This window comes from Euprymna scolopes, chromosome 41, assembly GCF_053919585.1.
Source record: "Euprymna scolopes isolate OS-2025 chromosome 41, ASM5391958v1, whole genome shotgun sequence".
Lineage (NCBI taxonomy): Eukaryota > Metazoa > Mollusca > Cephalopoda > Sepiida > Sepiolidae > Euprymna > Euprymna scolopes.
Window position 1 is genome coordinate 57775026 of NC_136522.1, and position 19903 is coordinate 57794928.

The 19903-nt window shown below is 36.6% G+C and overlaps 1 pseudogene; it reads right to left on the minus strand.

The window, feature by feature from the left end:
* Positions 1-244: 244 nt before the first annotated feature.
* Positions 245-352, minus strand: LOC145266824 (U2 spliceosomal RNA; annotated as a pseudogene).
* Positions 353-19903: the final 19551 nt, after the last annotated feature.

Genomic DNA, 19903 nt, shown 5'->3' on the forward strand with positions numbered 1-19903 from the left:
AATATGCAGGAGTGAAGAACATAAATCTAAGACCATGGCATAATTGTTAGAAGGTGTCCTCCAGCCTATAATGGAATTTGGTCGCAAATAGATGGTAACATTTAATGCTAGTAAAACTAAGCTGCTCTCCTTGAACAATAATAAGACGCCTCTCCGACCGCCTTCATCCATGACAAATAGCACACTACTTGAGCATTCTACCTTCAAACTCATCGGCCTTACATTTGCGGGCTATATAAACTGGAATAAATACATTGAGGAAATTTAAAAGGCTGCTGCAAAGAAGTAAGTACCTCCTGTAGGAAGAACAGATACTACACTTTGATCTTAGCCAAAAGGCCAAGGAAAGGGTATTTATTTGCGCCCCAACCGAGCAAATTAGGCGCAAGGCCGATTTTTAATGTGAGGAGTAAAGGAGAAATGGATACCAGTTCCCCGGGGAGTAGGGGAGCTAGATAGTGAGAATTGGTATGAAGGGTTGCCCCTACATTGACCAAGGTTTTATATGTGGGGCTGCCCCCACATAATGTTTTTGCTTGCAGTATGTGCCGGAAAAGATACTACACTTTGATCTTGGCCAAAAGACACAGAAAAGGGTATTTATTTGCTCCCACACCGAGGAAATAAGCCACAAGGCCGAATTTTAATGTGAGGAGTGAAGGGAAAATGGGGACCAACTCCCCGGGGAGTACGGTAGCTTGATAGTGACAATTGGTATGAAGGGTTGTGCTACATCGACCAAGGTATTATATGTGGGGTGGCCCCCACATATGTCTTTGCTTGCAGTATCTACCGGAACAGATACTGCACTGTGATCTTGGCCAAAAAGCCAAGAAAAGAGTTTTTATTTGCACCCCCACCGAGCAAATTAGGAACAAGGACAATTTTTAATGCGAGTGATGGGGAAATGGGGACCAGCTCCCCGGGCACTAGGGGAGCTGAATAGTGACAATTGGAATGAAGGGTTGCCCATACATTGACCAAATTCTTATAAGTGGGGTTGTCCCCACATATGGTTTTGCTTGCAGTATCTGCCGGAACATATACTACACATTGATCTTGGCCAACAGGTCAAGAAAAGCTGTATTTATTAGCTCCCCCACCGAGCAAATAAAGCACCATGCCTATTTTTAATGTGACGAGTGAAGGGGAAATGGGGACCAATTCCCGTGGAGTAGGGGAGCTTGAAAGTTATAATTGGTATGAAAGGTTTGTATTTATTTGCCCGCCCACCGAGCAAGTTAAGCACACGGCCAATTTTTAATGTGAGCATTGAAGGGGGCATAGGACCAACTCCCTGGTGATTAGGGGAGCTGGATGGTGACAATTGGTAAGAAGGGTTTCCCCTACATATGGTCTTTGCTCGCAGTGTCTGCCGGAACAGATACTACACTTTAATCTTGGCGAAAAGGAAAAAGAAAAACGGTATTTATTTATTCCCCAACCGAGCAAATTAGGCACAAGGCCTTTTTTTAATGTGAGGAGTGAAGAGGAAATGTGGACCAACTTCCCGGGGAGTAGGGGAGCTAGATATTGACAAATGGTATGAAGGGTTGCCCCTACATTGACCAAATTCTTATAAGTGGGATTGCCCCCATATATTGTCTTTGCTTGCAGTATCTGCCTAAAAAGATACTACACTTTGATCGTGGCCAAAAGGTCAAGAAAAGCTGTAATTATTTGCTCCCCCACCGAGCAAATTAGGCACAAGTCCGATTTTTAATATGAGGAGTGATGGGGAAATGGGGACCAACTACCCGGGGAGTAGGAGAGCTGGATAGTCACAACCGGTATGAAGAGTTTCCCCTACATATGGTCTTTGCTTGCAGTATCTGCCGGAACAGATGGTGTTTATTTGCTCCCCCACAGAGCAAATTAGGCACAAGGCCGTTTTTAATGTGAGGTAAAAACCAGCTCCCCTTAAAGTAGGCAAAAAGGGGGCACTCTGGTTGCCAAAAATAATAATTGTCCCAGTATAGAGGGTTTCCCCTCCATTGACTGGTACAAATTATCTTAAGTGCAGTATCTGCCGGAACAGATACTACACTTTAATCTTTAGGCCAAGAAAATCTTAAAAGCTAAGAACAGCATCTATTAACAACTGACCTTTGATCTTAACCAAAAAGGCCAAGCACAAAAGTGTTACGGACAGACCGACCGACCGACCGACCAACCGACCAAGTGACTTATAGAGTTGCTTGCACGCGACTAAAAACTGTCCGTGTAAGTTATCATAGTCCATAGTTGTTATAAACACTGCTCTAAAAATATCCACACATATGAACACAAGTGAAGATCTATACACCCATTCAAGTTACTATACGGTCACAAAATATTAAAACACGTTTATATACACCCGTTGAACATGTCTTGTTTATATACGTTACTCTACTATGGAGTACTCTAATTCGAACCAATAATTAACAGTTATTCTTTGGTTACACGCGAGGAAAAATATTTTAGTCCAAAAAGGCTTTGTTAGAGAAAGCTCTGTAAAATCTAAGGATTCGAAATCCTTTTTATGATGAGGAAGGCAAAAAATTCAATATTCAAAATATCAATGACGTAATCGAGATAAGGCGAACAGTTACTAAATGAGAATCTGTGTAAACAAACAGAACACGTTATCGATGTAAACATGTCATATTGAAAGATCATTAAATGAGCTCTAGTGAGATATACTGACGAAATCATCTGTAAATGCTACAGTGAATTTTAATCGATTCATTTTTTTTGTCCGTAAGAATCGTCTATTCACAAGCAGACCTTTGTTTTCTTAGAGTATGACACCATCGATTTTTTTTGTAACAGAGATGAAACCTTCAGGACACAGATGTATAAGTTCAATGCAATTGTCAATACCCTTTGAGCCATTCGATGGGAATAAAGAATAAAAAAGATTACTGTTGGAATGTCACTACTAGTATAAATAAACGTTAGAGAGAACAACGAAAATTATATTCATAACAAACGTTTTACTATGTGCTAGGTCCTGGATATGACCTTAAACTATATCCGATGGTGAGGCCCATGCTTGCGGGCTTTGGGGAGTGTGGAGCCATCATTTAATTGTCATTGCTTCTAGGTCCACTCTGACCCAGAGTGGTAGTACCTGTTAGGGTTCCAACTATGGGTTAAATAGAAACCGACTTGATATATATATATATATATATATATATATATATATATATATATATATATATATATATATATATATATATATATATATATATATATATATATATATATTCTATTAGAAAAAAACTTTTCTTCAAAATCACTGGATTCGGTATAAAATAACCTGAAAAATGTTGATATGCCGTAAAACAAAAACAACCAACCAATCATGTGCTAAAATACTAGTTAATACATATGCTTGATGGATTAGCGAAAATGGTTTATATACAATAGATCATATTATTTAAAGCAAGGATGAAGTCAATCTAAGAGTTTAAATAATCACTGTCGACGTGTTTTTCGCAATGATAACCTGAACGTTATTTGATTGTGATGGCGATTTGTAACATCTTGCTGAGATGCACTTGTGGGTTGTCTGTGTTTCCACAACATTAGTCGAGATGCTTGGTTTCGTGTGACCATTATCTTTCCTTTGTGTAATAATTGAAATTGATTCCTCTTCTGTTGATTAAACCCAATTCTAACAGACTATATTCAAATATGCTGTAATTAATTTTATAAGATCTCAGCAAAAATATCGAATTGCAAATTTTTAACTCTATGAAACACAATCTGCTCCTCTATAGTTCGGAAGCATGGACACTTTCCAAAAAGCTTGAGAACACACCTAGATAGCATATATACTAGCTTTCTCTTGAGAGCCACATATCCAATATTGCAGACCCATCAGATGAAACAACGAATCTATAGCGAGCTTTCATTTGCATCATCAACTGTCAAAGCAAGGTGTGGTCATTTTGGAGGCTATTGTTCTAGAACATAAACGAAGTTGTTCCTTCTTTACTTCTGGTTGGTTGGTTGGTTGTTTTGTTTTACGGCATATCAACCCTTTTCAGGTTATTTAATGCCGAATCTAGTTATTTTGAAGAACGATTTTTTAATATAGTATATCTGTTTTTTAAGTCGTATTCTATTTAACCCATAGTTGGTACCCTAACACATGCTACCACCCCGGGTCAGAGTGGACCTGGGAGCAATGGCAATTAAAGGGTGGCTCCACACTCCCTAAGGCCTGCAAGCTGGGGCCCTCACGATCGGATATAGTTTAAGGTCATATCCAGGACTCTTTACTTCTGGTGGACCCTACTATGCACCACAGAAGCACAATTCTATCATAGCCTGATGTCATTGCAAGGAATGCTAATCATGCGAGGAGAAGCTGGAAGCAGTATTGCGGGATTAGGATACCTTCACTGAGTGTGTTAACCTCATCATTCCGACTCCGGTTGATATATAATGATGCTGATGCCAAGCAATTATCTACCTATATAAGAGCCAAGTACGTCCAAGGATGGTGTAATGCTGTCACATCTGGGCAGGAGCTGCTAGGAAGAACTTATTCTAGCTTTACAGAGTTTAGAAATAACTTCGTAGCCTAGTGGGGGATGTCCTTTTCTCTTACCTGCAGCCTCTTTCGCACAGAAGAAATATTGCGAGCCTGTCTCTGTTTTATCGTCATTTTCATGGCAAGTGCTCGTCTGAACTCCAATCTATAGTAACCCCTTGCAAAACATTCACGAGAAACACTCGTCGAGCTGAAAACACTATCAATAATTTCCCCTACTCTTTATCTGTGCCTTAAACAAAACGTAAATTCCATGAACGAAGCTTATTTCTTAAAACTGCACACCTCTGGATCTCTTTTCCGGTTCCTTGTCGCCAGCAGACTAAAATATGGCTGTCCTCAAGTCACATGTAAACAATTCCTTGATAAGCCGTTCTTAATCTAATTTACAAAATTTACACTTCTAACGATTACTATATTGCCCTTTTGACTACTGTACACTGTTTAACCCTTATCCTCGAGTGACCTATGGGTCTTGATATGTGGCGATCTCTTTTTTAAAAAAGGCATTTCTACGAGAGACTAATAAAAGGTATATTGCAAACCTTAGGGTTAGTAACGCGTGACAGATTAGCTAAAATGTTCTATTTTATACGTATTAGAAATCGATAAAGATTGCAATTTGAAAATAAGCGTGACATCCTTACAACATTAAAAAAAAAGGCAGCGTTTCCAATTCAGGAAAAAATATTTCTAACGTATCATGATCATCTAAATAAAGTATTCTTGCAAATCTGTTTTAAGAAACAGCGACTATTTTAATTTAAGCGCGGAATATAATGTAAATTGAGATGTAAAGTTGTCAGTATTGCAAAGACGTGTAAATTATATTTTAGACATTATTACCTTGACTACGGTCGAACATAATGATAATGGGATTAAACAAAAGTACAGACGATTAATAAGACGTATATAAACGACAATCTAAAATGTTATGGAAAATAGTCCTATTACTGAACTGTAATAGAATTGTGCGCTCTGAAAGTAACATAGCGCGTATTGGCGTATGTGAGAAACTCAGCAGCAGATGTATGCTAGCTGTTTAGTAAAAATATGAGAAGCAGCAGCTGTAAAGCTCTTATGCAAATTGGCAAGTGCGCATGCGCCGGCATCACGGAAAGAAAACAAGAAAAATAACAAGAAAGGAAAGGGCAGCACACGATCGAGCAGATAAGCAAAGCGCAAACCGAATTAGATAGACATGTTAAATCGAGGGCTAGAAAGCGCTAGATGAAACTGGCGTCAGGTAGAGAGGTACATAGACAATAAGACAAAGCAGATGTTATATGGCAAAGCGCTGTGAACCACATGCGCGTACGAAAAAACTTTTGCAAGGTACTATTATCCGTTGTTTTGGAAGAAACCACGAATAAATGTTGGTTGGTTGTTTTTGTTTTACGGCATATCAACCCTATTCGGGTTATTTAATGCCGAATCCAGTGATTTTAAAGAAAAAAACTTTAGTAGAATATATTTGTTGTTTTCAAGTCGGTTTCTATTTAACCCATAGTTGGGACCCTAACAGGTACTACCACTCCGGGTCAGAGTGGACCTGGGAGCAATGGCAATTAAAGGGTGGCTCCACACTCCCCAGAGCCCGCAAGTTAAGGCCTCACAATCGGATATAGTTTAAGGTCATATCCAGGACCCCGATTGAGGGACTTTTACCCTCTGCAGGGGGGGGGGCAGTCGGCGTATTCTAATGCCCAACCGACAGGGCCGACGAATAAATGTATTTCATTTATACTTCGAAAAATGTGCCGAGTCAGCTTTTTATTTATGTACTTTGTTTTATTTGTGTGCTTATTTGCGACGGTACCAGATAACGTGCGAGTCCGAGAGGTTTATAATGTAACGGAACAGTTTAAAGTAACGTTCAAATTACGCAGTGACGAAATTGATATCTTTAACTTAAGCGTTAGGAAAAAATTTCAAATGACCTGAAACATAAAATAGTATGACTAAGCAATGAAAATTATATTTTTATATTAAGTATAGTAGAAAATCATAATCACTATTCAAACATTAATGTTAGCAAGCAACAAAGATATTACGTTTAACTTAAGCATATCCGACAATCCAAAATTTAGTGGGGGGGCCCTTTTCTCTTCCCTGCAACCTCTCTCTCACAGAAGAGACGTTGCGAACCTGTCTTTGTTTTATCGCTATTTCCATGGCAGGTGCTCGTCTGAGCTCCAATCCCATGTCCTGCCTCGCCAATCTTTCACGAGAAACACCCGTCTGGCTGAAACTACTGTCAACAATTTTCTCCACTTTTTATATGTGCCTAAATCCAAAGGTAGATTCCATGAGCAACGCTTCTTTCTTAGAACTGCACGCCAATGGAACTCTCTGCCGCTTGCCTGTTTCTCACCTGACTACAATTTGGACGTCTTCGAGTCCAACATCAACAAACTCCTGACAAACCGCCCCCTTAAGTAAGACACTCTATCAAAACCCACAATACTAATGATTACTACAATACTATCTCATTGATTACTGTACACGCAATAACCCTTACCCCTGATTGGCCTTCGGCCCTTGATAAGTGGTGACCTCCATGTATATATGTATGCATAAATATTCTAATTTAATTAATACAAAAACTGAGAGATATGCATGCGTGTATTATGCTTTCTCTAAATAGTTCACTTCTTGTAAGTAAAAAAAATATTTAAGCTGAGACCAAACCAAAATCCAAATGCTGTAAGTCAAGTACGATAACCATAAGACTAGCTAGACACGTCTTTAAAAAAACTGTTTCCAAACCTACTTATTCTTGACATAAGTAATATGGCATGTGTACGATGCACGCATGCACATTTGTGAAACAGTTAACAAACAGATAAACTTCAATGACCCCGACGTAACAATTTTTAAGTTGACCTGTTGAAAGATTTTTTTTTGGATTAAAATGTCTTCCCTTTGTCTGAATACCCAATATACCAAAATCAAATTAAGAACATACAAATTAGTGTAATTATATATATTGAGAAGTGTCATTAAACACATTCTCACTTTTCTATAGGGTAAAACCATAAATTTGCCGCCGTAAAAACAACACTAGCGGTTCATTTAAAATATTTTTATCGAAAAAATAAGGTAACATGATATTGTAGTAGCGCTGACATCTATCTTATGTCTTATGTAAGACGTCATATTGCTGGTGCTCTCGACGTATGACCACACGTAGTAGTACAACGGGTTCAGGTCAGGGGAAGAAGGTGGCCAGTAAGAGTAGGGTACAAAGTCGTATCACTCCGGAAGCAAAGCTGGAGTTTCTTTGGATTTGTGGGCCGGCGCCGAGTTTTGATGCCACATCCAGGGTCTGCAAGCGGTCACGTGATTGCACCAGAGGATCATCACACTCTTCAGCCCATCCAGATAGAGTTTGGCTTTGACTTTCAAGCAAACTTCGAAGATGTGAGGTGGCATGATGCGGCTCTCATTTTAAACCGCACTAAAGAGCATAACCTTTGCCGTAAACTTCGCATTCAAACTTTGAACCATCCGGATTTGTATTTGAAGGTGCTGGCAATATTCTGTTGTCATAACTTAGTTCGGTAAAGGCTGCGAGTTGCACAGCGGCGCATCTCCGATCTCGCTCGTGTAATATTGTCTCATTTTCAGACATAATAGAAGGCTCTTATCGCATCATTTGCCAATATGTAGATGGTGTGCAACAAAAAAAAAAGTAGAAAACCGGTTTTCCTAAAACGGACATGGAATCAAGTCGTCTTTTCCAGTGCGACAATTATATCGTTCCATACTGTATGTATGTATATATATATATATATATATATATATATATATATATATATATATATATATATATATAGATAGATAGATAGATAGATAGATAGATAGATAGATAGATACATAAGAAAGCGAGGGAAAGGATATTAGAAAACTTTACTTTAACAAAAAAAAAAAAAAATACTATGCAAGGTGATCAAAATGGTATTATAGCGATGTCCGGGCGCATTAAAACCAACTTCTAGTGAACATCTTATCAGTCGTTGCCAGTTTTTCAAACCTGCTGTGTCGACAGGGAGACAGTATCACGAATAAAGAAACAGTAGCTTTGACGAGTGACGGCTTAATCAAGGTGTAATCTCGCAAGCCGTATCCACCTTTCAATGCGTAATCTCGAAAGTCCTATCCGCTTTTCAAGAGTTGCTTTTATTATTACGCGGGCAAACGTGTATTGAAGAGATGATAAACAATAGCCGAGACGATTAGGTCGCCCTTTTCACATCTCAGAGCTTTCAGTTTTCTTTTAACTTTCTTTACTCCGTATTTGATTGATTTCATTTGACTGCATAAAGCTTCAAATTAATCCACACCTTCATAAGAACACTTCATCAGAATCGATAGTTCTTCGGTCGGGCTTTTCTTTTGTTCTATTGAAAACATAGAACGGACATCCGGGGCCACCCGACCACTTAATGCGAAACGAGGACTGACGACGACGACGACGACGACAACGACGACAACGACGACGACGACGACGGCTTGCCCCTGTATTTCGAAATGCAATTTGGAGGCTTATCTGTTCATAACTGGCGGCGCTCTCGAACTTCCGAAATGGACGTTTCCAATGACAATCTACTTTTTAAATCGGGAACAAAGGGCGAATACCTATCTGGAAATTAATGTTGGGACGATTAATCGGAATCGGACTCGGGAATCGCAAAAAGAAGAAGAATCGGTATCGGAATAGGAAAAATCGGTGCCATTTTCCGATGCCAAAACGATTCTTTTAATTGTATTATTTTTTTTAAAGTTGTTTAAACCGAAATCTCCCACTGCAGGTAATAATGATAAAATAACAAATATTTTTGGATTTTAAATTAGCAGAAAAGCTAAAATAGATAGATCATTCTCCACAAGTGTATTTCGGCGTTTAAGATAATATTTGCACATTTAACATGTGTTTTTACGAAAATCGGAGGAAATAATTTTTATATTTAAATAGTAAGAGATTTATAAAGAATCGGAATCGGTAATTGTATCGGAATAGGGAATTTAGTACGGAATCGGTGATTGTATTGGAATTGTAAAAAAAATACAATCGTCCCATCACTACTTGAAATGACTAATCATAGCCCCCTCCACGATTCAATTAACCCTACTTTCTAAACGTCTTGCAACTGCACACCTACATAAAGCCGAGCAAGACATATTACTTGGATTCCTCGGACTGCTGTTCTCTTCCTAAGTATCATTTTTCACAACGTTTTGGTCGACGTAACCTACGACTTTATTCAGGCGTCTCTTGTCGAAATCCAGAATGTTACTACCGGACTCGGAAATCTGAGCGGATTTTCCAACAGAAGCCTTTATATATTTCACCTGATAGCAAACATGTTCTCGTTCCTAAGTAATTCACAATTATATTTTTTCGGTAGCCGACACTGAAAATTGAACCTCCAGCCCGCAGGTAAATATCAATTAATCAATTTATTTTCCTTAGTTATATAACAACTGTGTCACGGGTCTTCGCTGAAAATTCTAGTAAGAATTTTGGGAGCTTTTAACCCATTTCATTTGTAATATAAATATAACATTTTATAACTGATTATTATTACTTAACATATATTACCGTACATATATATATACATATATATATGTGTATATATATATATATATATATAGTACAAAACTTTGTTGATATTCAAAGACTTACATTTTTATTTTTTGTAACTTTTGTTTATTTCATTTTAACTTTCTTCATTACAGCCGTTTTGTTAAAGGGATGGCAATTTTATGATTGTATGTTTGCATAAAAATGTCCTGATTCCCATTAACTCATCAGATATTGCGTCCATTCGATGTTACCAACAAAAAGTTGATTCTGTACATGATAAACCTGGTGTTTGGATAAAAGAAATTCGATCCCCACGTTGTTACAAGTCGGCCATCTTGGGTGTCATGCCAACCAAAATTTATATTTTAAACCTCAATTTCATATTTTTTTATTTCTTGTTTTGGTTTCCAATTTTGTTCCTATTATTTATTCTTTCCTGTTTTTTTTTTATATAATTTTATTTCTATATTTAAGCATGTTTTTTCTAATATTCATTTTGTTTGGTTTCGAATTCTTATTTATTAGTTAATGTCTTCGTTTCAATTGTAGGTCACTCTCATGAAATATATATTATTACTGCAGTTAGTTCCCTTACGTCTTTTTCTTTACTTATATTATACGTTTTATTTTTCCTTTCTTTATTTAATTGTTTCTTTCTTTTTCATTTTATTTATTTTTAATTATATTTATCCAGGTTTTTTAATAGTATTTATCCATAGTCAAACACATACAGTACTTTTTCGCTGTATCGCAACTCATCGGTGAGGCTAGACAGGCAATTACCTCAAGTCAGGATCAAAAATCGAACGCCCCCCCAATATATATATATATATATATATATATATATATATATATATATATATATATATATATAGCACACCGTGTGTGTTCGTGTGTATGTATGTGTGTGTTGGGGTGGAGAGGACTCCCGTAAGTCGTGGTGAAGGCAACCTTTCTAGGAGAAGCAAATCTCTAATTTAAAAACCATAAAGCGGGAGACCAGTACCCGCATTATGCTGGTCTGCAGTTTAACTTGTTGCTGGCTATCTTGCTCTTGCTTGTTGCTGGATGTCAACATTTTGAACTGAGAGAGAGACTTAGCTCTCGTACAAAGCTAAGACTTTGTAACATCATCTGTGTATAGATCCTTTCTCAGGCATTAAAATGGTCCCGTGGCGAAAGAAGTCATTTTTGGGCTCATGGACTTTTAAGTGTCTGAGGGAGTGGCACTCGTCTGACAAGACGTTGCAATCATCATATATATATATATGCATGAATACAATTTATTCTATAGAGTGGGGCTGTCTGCTTGTGTGGTGATAAAACTTGTCAAATAGTCTTGTTATGTTACGTTGTATCAAAGTGTTAAATTGAATTAAAAATTGTACTCCATTCTATACTCGGATCCATCGATTGCCGATTTTCCATACTTATCAGAAACACTTAAATACAAAACCTGCGCACGCAGACACGGGCAAGCAGAATATTTATTTGTATAAAATAGTAGATATATCTATGACGATATGAGCCGATAATATTTGTTTCATGCATCATATGACACAATATAACATAACATATAAAATTATATTAAATAAAATACGCATCAAGTGCGCTTGAAATCAAATCACAACGTAATATTAGGAAAATAAACAAATATTTTAGTTGTTTAAAATTTATCACAACTATACTTGAGAGCTAGGCTCCATCTTCAGTGTATTGTTTTGTTCCATTTTTTCCTTTTCTTCTTCCTTGCCATGTTGTAAATTTGGAGAAAGATGTATGTATAGAGCCGCGTGTTGTCTCTGGCGATTCTATTTTGAAATGTTTTTAACTGTGCGCAGTTAACGCGAGAATAACGTCAAGAATGAGAGTACAATATAGAAGCGTTGTTTTAATTTGAATAAAATAAAATACGCATCAAGTTTCTGATCAATTTCAAACATGTGAAATATTTGTTTATTTTCCTAATATTACGTTGTGATTTGGTTTCAAGCGCACTTGATGTTGATTTTATTTTATTAACATTAAAACAACGTTTCTATTGAACTCTCATTCGTGACGATATAAAATTATATTCTTATGAAAGATATAAAAAGATATATAATATAAGACAATGATATATAATATAGAAACGCTTTTGTTTACATAGTATATAAACAATGGCATATATAATATATCTATCGATCTAGTATTACATGAAAGGCACTTAGTCTGAGGTTGTATGTGTGTGTGCATTCGTGCCCCATAGACTCGATTACGACTGAACACAGTTGAATGATTTAGCACATGAAGTGATTTGATGTGCCTGACAGTGTTCTTAGGTAGATTTTGTATTGTAATGTCTTCGATAAATATATAATCGATAATTAAAATGGGCCGATGAAGCACATAATTATAACACCTTACCCAGCACAACATCGCAAATGCATTTGAGAAGTGTTATCACTGCACAAGGCGAAAGGTCCGCTATATGAAATCCACCATAGTTTCATTGAAAATAAAAGGGCACTTTCTAAGTGAATGTTTCTGGTAAAAGTACAATTACAGCAAGATCTTTGACTTTTTCATTTTAAATTTACATTATATCCGCACAAGTAGTGATGTTACATGATAAGGGCTGTCCACTGTTCATGTAAGTATAAAAATAGAGAGATTAGTTAAAATGAAAATAAGAGAAAGCAGAAATCGAACCCTGGACATAAGTTTTAAAGAACAATAGGTTTAAATGGAATGTCCAGTAAATTGTTAATTCGGATGAAATAAATAATAAATAAACTATTCAATTGTTTAAAGAATGTGGATAATAAAATATTGGTTAAATAAATTAGATATGTAGGTTAAATTCCTTTGTGGAAACAACACAAGAAAAATAGGTTATTGGGAAATCAATGTCGGAAACGTGCAAAGTCGCGCATGTTGAAACACGTGAATTTTGCTCACGTGGCCGGGAGGCATGAATTTCTCAATATAGGAAGTGGGAGTTAGTTGGTCGCAGAGACAGTCAGAGAGACAGTCAGAGAGACAGTCAGAGAGACAGTCAGGGGAGACGGTCAGTGAGAAAACTCAGAGACAGGCGAGCGTCTGAAGCGAGACGTCACTTCAGAAACTAAAATGTGAAACTTTGAGTTCTTAATGAGGAAATCCCGACCGGTCGTAAGAAAAAAAAATTCATCATGTGTTTGTGATAAAGCTCATCTTTGTGTCTGTGATTTCTACAAAAAGGTAAATTGTATTGTTATTATATGTCTGTGTTATAAAATGTCATTACATACACATCTCTCTCTCTCTAAGATACAACATCATATGTAATAAGACAAGAACTCTCACTACGACTCATATCATTACTAATAAGAACTCACGTAACATACGCGCACAAGTGGTATCGTCTAATACTAATAATAAGACCAGACGCATGAAATTAACAGAAAGTTCTGTCTAAAGCACAAATGAAGCACGATACTTGGCTTTTGCATTTTTAACGAAAATTGAAGCCCTTATATATATATATATATATGTATATATATATATATATATATATATATATATATATATATATATGTATATATATATGAAATAATTCTATAAAATAAACAATAGGTTCTCTACATTGCAATGTAGATTAAAATGTATTGCGTACATACAGTTTTGTTCAGGTGCACCGGGATAGGTCCTCAACAAAAGCAGGCAATTAATCGATTTGATTGAAAAATTGCCAATTTCACCGATTTGGATGACAATAAATATATGGAAGTGTGAAACATCTGTTGATCATCATTCAATCCCGGACACCGTCGAGTCTTCTTGTTAGTGAACTATTAATTTTTTTATATACAGCCTAGAGGACAGTAACATATATCATATGAAGGCTTATATTTTTGCTTGGATGCATGATATTGATGAACGCCATTGCGTATGAAAAAAAAGGTGGCAAGGAGGAGTGCCGAGATTAGCGGAGAGCAAATACAGCGCAAAGAATTCACAAATGGTCATCCACTTTGGTAGTGACCAGGCTCAACGTTGCTTAACATTTGTGGTCTAACGGAAACTGATGTGTTAAGCTGTTTATGCCGTGTATATATATATATATATATATATATATATATATATATATATGGCAAGGCTCTTGGATCGTAAACACGGTCCAACATCCGAAACATATATAACCAAACAGATAAAACGGTAATTAAAAAATAAAACACGCATTTGCTCTGCAATAGTATTGAGCACTCTCTTCAGGTGTTTACTAATTACCAGTTTTACCTAATATATATATACATGTATATATATATATATATATATATATATATATATATATATATATATTGTCAAGGCTGCTGCAAGGATGGTGGGGTCTCTCTACCGTGCTAGAAAACTACTTACGTCCTAAAATATACTGCACATCTATAAGGCAACCATTCGCCAATGTATAGAGTGTTGTCACATTTAGGCTGGTGAATCGGCTTCTTCTCGCTCACGCCTAGACAGGGTTCAAAAGAGACTCGCCAACCTGATAGGTCCTGAACAGTCATCTACACTTCAGCCTCTGTCCCATTGATGAAATGTTGCATACCTCTGCCTGTTATACAAGTAGTTTCATGATGAATGCTCTGACGAACTACAAGTACTTGTACCTCACTCGGCTTGAAATCGCACGACAAAACCGACAAGCAGTTAAGTCTCGCTCTTTCACAGTAGAGATCCGTAGGTTTAAGAAGCCTTCTACTTCAATAATTCCTTCCCCATAACCGCTAGACTTTGGAACTCCCTTCCGGGATTCTGGTTTCCATAACTGTACTGACATGCAGAAGTGCAAGTGTAATGTGAACAAACATCTTGCTTCTCATCTCTCTTCATAATGCCCCTGCAACTTATGTCCCAGATAGTAGCCCCTTACACCAACTGGCACCGTGAAGTGTTTGGGGTGAATAGTTAAAGATAACGTTAATATATATATATATATATATATATATATATATATATATATATATATATATATATATACATACATATATATATGTATATATATATATATATATATATATATATATAGCCAGTAGAGTTTAGTTTCCTAGAAGTACATCCAATGAAACAACATGTGTCTACCAAAGAGTGCTCAATGAGTGAACAGAGCAGGTACCGTTTTCGACGGTAATTCTTGGCCTGAAGACATAGTTCCCCAACGCGGGTTATGACAGAAACATGTATGCACATATGTAGCCATTAATGTTTGCATAAATAAATTTTATATATATATATATATATATATATATATATATATATATATATATAATACGCGTCAGCAAACAATTATAAGTTCACCTTCCTAACAATCTAGCTTTATAAAAGACGATGGTCTTAGTCAAACAATTTTATCCCTGGAGTGAGAATGCGAAGCGAATTAAAATGTGTATTAGAAAACACTTGTATTCACTTGAGGACGATTGGTAGCGTGTTTCCCTTGTGGTCCTGTTCATCACATTGATACGATGTCGAAATCAATTAAAAAGGTCACTTGAGGATAGGTTTACAATGACCTGAAATTGTTGCTCAATGCGAGAACAGTGTATATATGATTGTCCTTCTATCTTTTCCCTCTTTCCGACTGTCTCTGTTCGCCTTTAGTTCTGTACGTATTCAGACGAAGTTACCACCTTTCTCGTTTTACTTGATTGCACTGGCTCTGTTTGTGAATTAATCAAATGAACTATTTCAATTTTGAGCGACATGTTCGAACAAATTAATGTTTTGTGTTCGACCAAAGTCTGCTTAATTGGTGTCCAATCTTATTCGAGTTGTGAGAATAGTAATAACTTAGAAATGTCACGGTTTTAGATGGACGTATGTTGCCTAGACCTTCTTTAAGATACTTGACTTGTGTCCAAACGACCACAAACCACGGACTTAAAACAGAGCATGTTTACGAGGTTTACTAAAAAAAATGTAGCCATTAAATGTCTTTTCTGAGTACCCTACGCCGAACAATACAAAAGTACAGCCAACTCTATTAAGATTAAACATTTTCTGACATTAGAGTACAACATAGAGCCTCGATAATCGCCCAAAACTCTAGAATTAAACAGAAACACTAAACTAATAACTGTCATCAATTGGGTGAAAATTTGATGTTCAACCGAACTGTATTACGAGTATTTTTGTTTAATTTTCGATTTTTGAGCGATTATCAAGGATCTATGAATGGAGAAGAGTAACTAGTCTTGCCTTTGATAACATTTATTTGTTGCCTATTTATTTATTTTTTTTTACCTCTTTTTGTTTTGTTGGGTTTTCTTAAAGAAACCCGATAATTTTACTTATTTTTGAATAATTATGATGAAAAAGTTTGAAGTTTTATATGGAGTATTATTGCCACATTTAGAACACGGCATTTGCTACTAGTCTGATACTCTTGAATAGGGTTCATAAAAGGAATGTGTGACTAAGTAGATCCCGCTGTGTCAACCAAATTCCAACACTTATCCAATCAACGAAATATTGAACCCTTATGCATATTTTACAAGTACTTTAATGCAAATGTAAGGATATAAAAGTATACATCTTGCTATGTGTCAGATGGAATTGATTGTGACCTAGAAAAACAGAAATTCTTATCTCTTTGTCAGACAATTTATAATAGAATATTACCTCAAAGCTGAAACCTAGATGACAGTTTAGGACCTCTCAGGTTGCGACTTTCTTTTGAAACCTGTCCAGGAGTGAGAGACTAGTAGCGGATGCACCAGCTCAAATGTGATAACAATACTCTACACATGGGCGAATAATGGCCTTGTAGATATACAGGATACTTGCAGACGTAAGTAACTTTCTGGCACGGAGGATAGAGCCCACTTTTCTTAGCAGCGTCCCTGGCAATGCTCTCAATATATCTATTCAACTGTAATTTCCTGTGAACATTAAGCCGAGGAGTTTGAAAGAAGTACTTTCAGGTAATGTATCTTTAGCCATAGCTATTGTTTTAAAAAGAAACCATGATGTCCGTCTATCCTTTGAGAAAATGAATGTTAGGGGTTGTATTACTATACACATAGATTCGAAAAAGTTGTCAAAAAACAAATATATAACAACTAAATGTTATAAAAGGCAAGATAAGTTACTTTTCTACCACAGTGGATATATTTTTCGTGTTTTTATTCAATGTAACATGTTTATTCAGCTCGAAAAGCATAGTGTTTACCGATGTATTGGAAAATTCAAAATTGGCGGCCAACTCTCTCTTTTTGAATTTTCCAATATATCGGTAAACGCTGCATGTTTTTCAAGCTGAATAAACAGGTTACATTGAATAAAAACACAAAAAATATATCAAGTTTGGTAGAAAAGTAACTTATCTTTCCTTTTATAACATTTATTTGTTATATATTTATTTTGTGACGACTTTTCCGAATCTATGTGTATAGTAATACAAACCCGAATGTTATCGTGCAGTTGTACTGTGGGTTCGAAAATTACTTGTAAGACCGACTCGAACTGAAGTATTTCCCGCATCTTGGACACCGGTGGGGTAGTTCCTTATCAGCGATGTTGATTGTTCCTTATTTTCTAATATCTCGTTTTCTCTTGCACACCTCAGTCTTTGTGGAATCAGCAATTTAAGCCATTTTTGTGAGTTACGGCACGTGAGGAAAATCTCGCTTGGATTAGTTTTTCACATGATTTAGATTAGGAACTGTTGTGGGGCACAGATTACTCCTACTTGAGAACTAAGTGGAATAAACCAGTCCTATGAATACCACTGGTTTCAGGGACTAAATAGAGACATTCATACTATGTTTAATCGCATGTTACGAACAAGACTCTCTCATACCTCTTTAGTGGCTCCTGCATTCTTTATGATAAATACATATTATATTTATACACTTCACACTACTTGTGGTTTCTTTCATTTGTAACCCCTAGCACGGGTCTACAACAGTAACCGAAGTCTTTAGGAGCGACGTTCAGAGTGTCATAGAACCGTTTTCACTGTCCTCCTGCGTGTCTTTTTAATTTAGACCGTTAACCGTAAAGTGGCTGTTTTGGGAGATTTTAATCAGGCGCGCGGTCTATTTGATTTGTCCAATGAACCTGGCATTGCTGTAAGATCGGGTGTCCTGACGGAAGGTTTCATCCGGCTAGAGCCTCTATGTTTAGTATTTTGCCTTGCTACCTGATTTTAACAGTCTACAGAGGCAGACATGGTTCGGTATCTGGCATGTCTGGCATATACAACCCAATTTCACAAGCTTACACGAGGAAAGTAAACATTAAAGCTCGGAATATTTCGAGTTTGGTCTGTTGCTGAATTGCTCTACGATCCCACGCAGTAGTTCTGTGATGTACAAACACAGCACTTGCCTTAGTTATCATACAATCATGTTCGTCGATGAGAAACCATAACTTCGCACACTCATTAGAAATTATTATAATTGTAAATAGTCATGTTAATTGTCTATCAAGTATCAAGAATTAATATTATGATTCACTGATATCCCAAGATAATTGCCATGTCATTATGATTCTTCACCTTCAACTCTCTTTTATTCCTGCCTTCGTAAGAGACTTTCATATAAGCTTGCAAATTACACGACCTATTGCACACGAGGCAAACAAACATTATAACTGGGGCTATAGCGACAGAATATACTTTTCATTGTTTTGACTCTTGAGTATATATACGACACAGAGACAGTTAATCAACCGATAACCACATCACCCTATATAAAAGCATATAAGATATCAACAGGTATACACCCGAGAGTAAGAAACAATGATAAGAATATGCTGTTGTCATATCCCTACAGAGCTGTGAATACGTAACATTTTTACTGAATAAATATAAAGAGGTTCCAATCCTACCCAAGCACGCAAGGATCTTAAGTGGCCAAAACGTGGTGTGACAACAACTATGGAAGGCAGTAATTACTGGGGATAGAGTTACAAGATGCAGTATTTATATTCCGTCGTAGTTTTTTTTTTTTACACAGTGATCACCACTTATCAAGGCCCGGAAGCCACTCAGGGATAAGGGTTATTGCAAGTACATTACGTTAGTGAGGAGATTTGCTGGAATGTTTACTTAAGGGGGCGGTTCATTAGGAATTTGTTAACATTGGACTTGAAGACAACCAAGTTGTAGTCCGGTGGGAAGCAGGCAGACGGAACAGAGTTCCACAGGCGTGCAGTTCTTAATTAGTTGAAGAAAGCCAGAGGATGAGGTAGCCGAAACGCGGCAAAAGAACAACAGCTATGAGGATGAGGATAACAGTCCGCAAAAGAAGGAATACAGATACAACAAATGTTTTTACGATAAATTTTACCTCATAATCAAAATTTCTTTTATTCTATGACCGCATACTGACATTTACAGTGAGGTATTAAAACAGCGAATCGATATAAACTAATAGACCAACAAGTCAAACGAGTTGGAACAAATGAACAGAGAACAGATGAGGCAATTGTGAAGAGCATATGGCATAAGAGTATTTAGAAATAAAAAGAAAACTACTAAAATCACGTCTGTTAGAGAAAGAGAGAGAGAGAGGGGGGGGGAATGCAGTGAAGCAGAAAGGAGTAAGTTTAATTAAATTACAGATACGTGTCTGCACTTTACCAAGAACATTTACGTGGGTCAGGGATTTATAAGTCCAAATATGACACCAGTACTCCGTGCATGACCTGATAGTAAATCTGTGGAGATAGAAGGTATCTTCAGGCGTGAAAAGGTTTTTACGACGATAAAGATAACTGACTTTAATTTATGGACTCCGTGAATG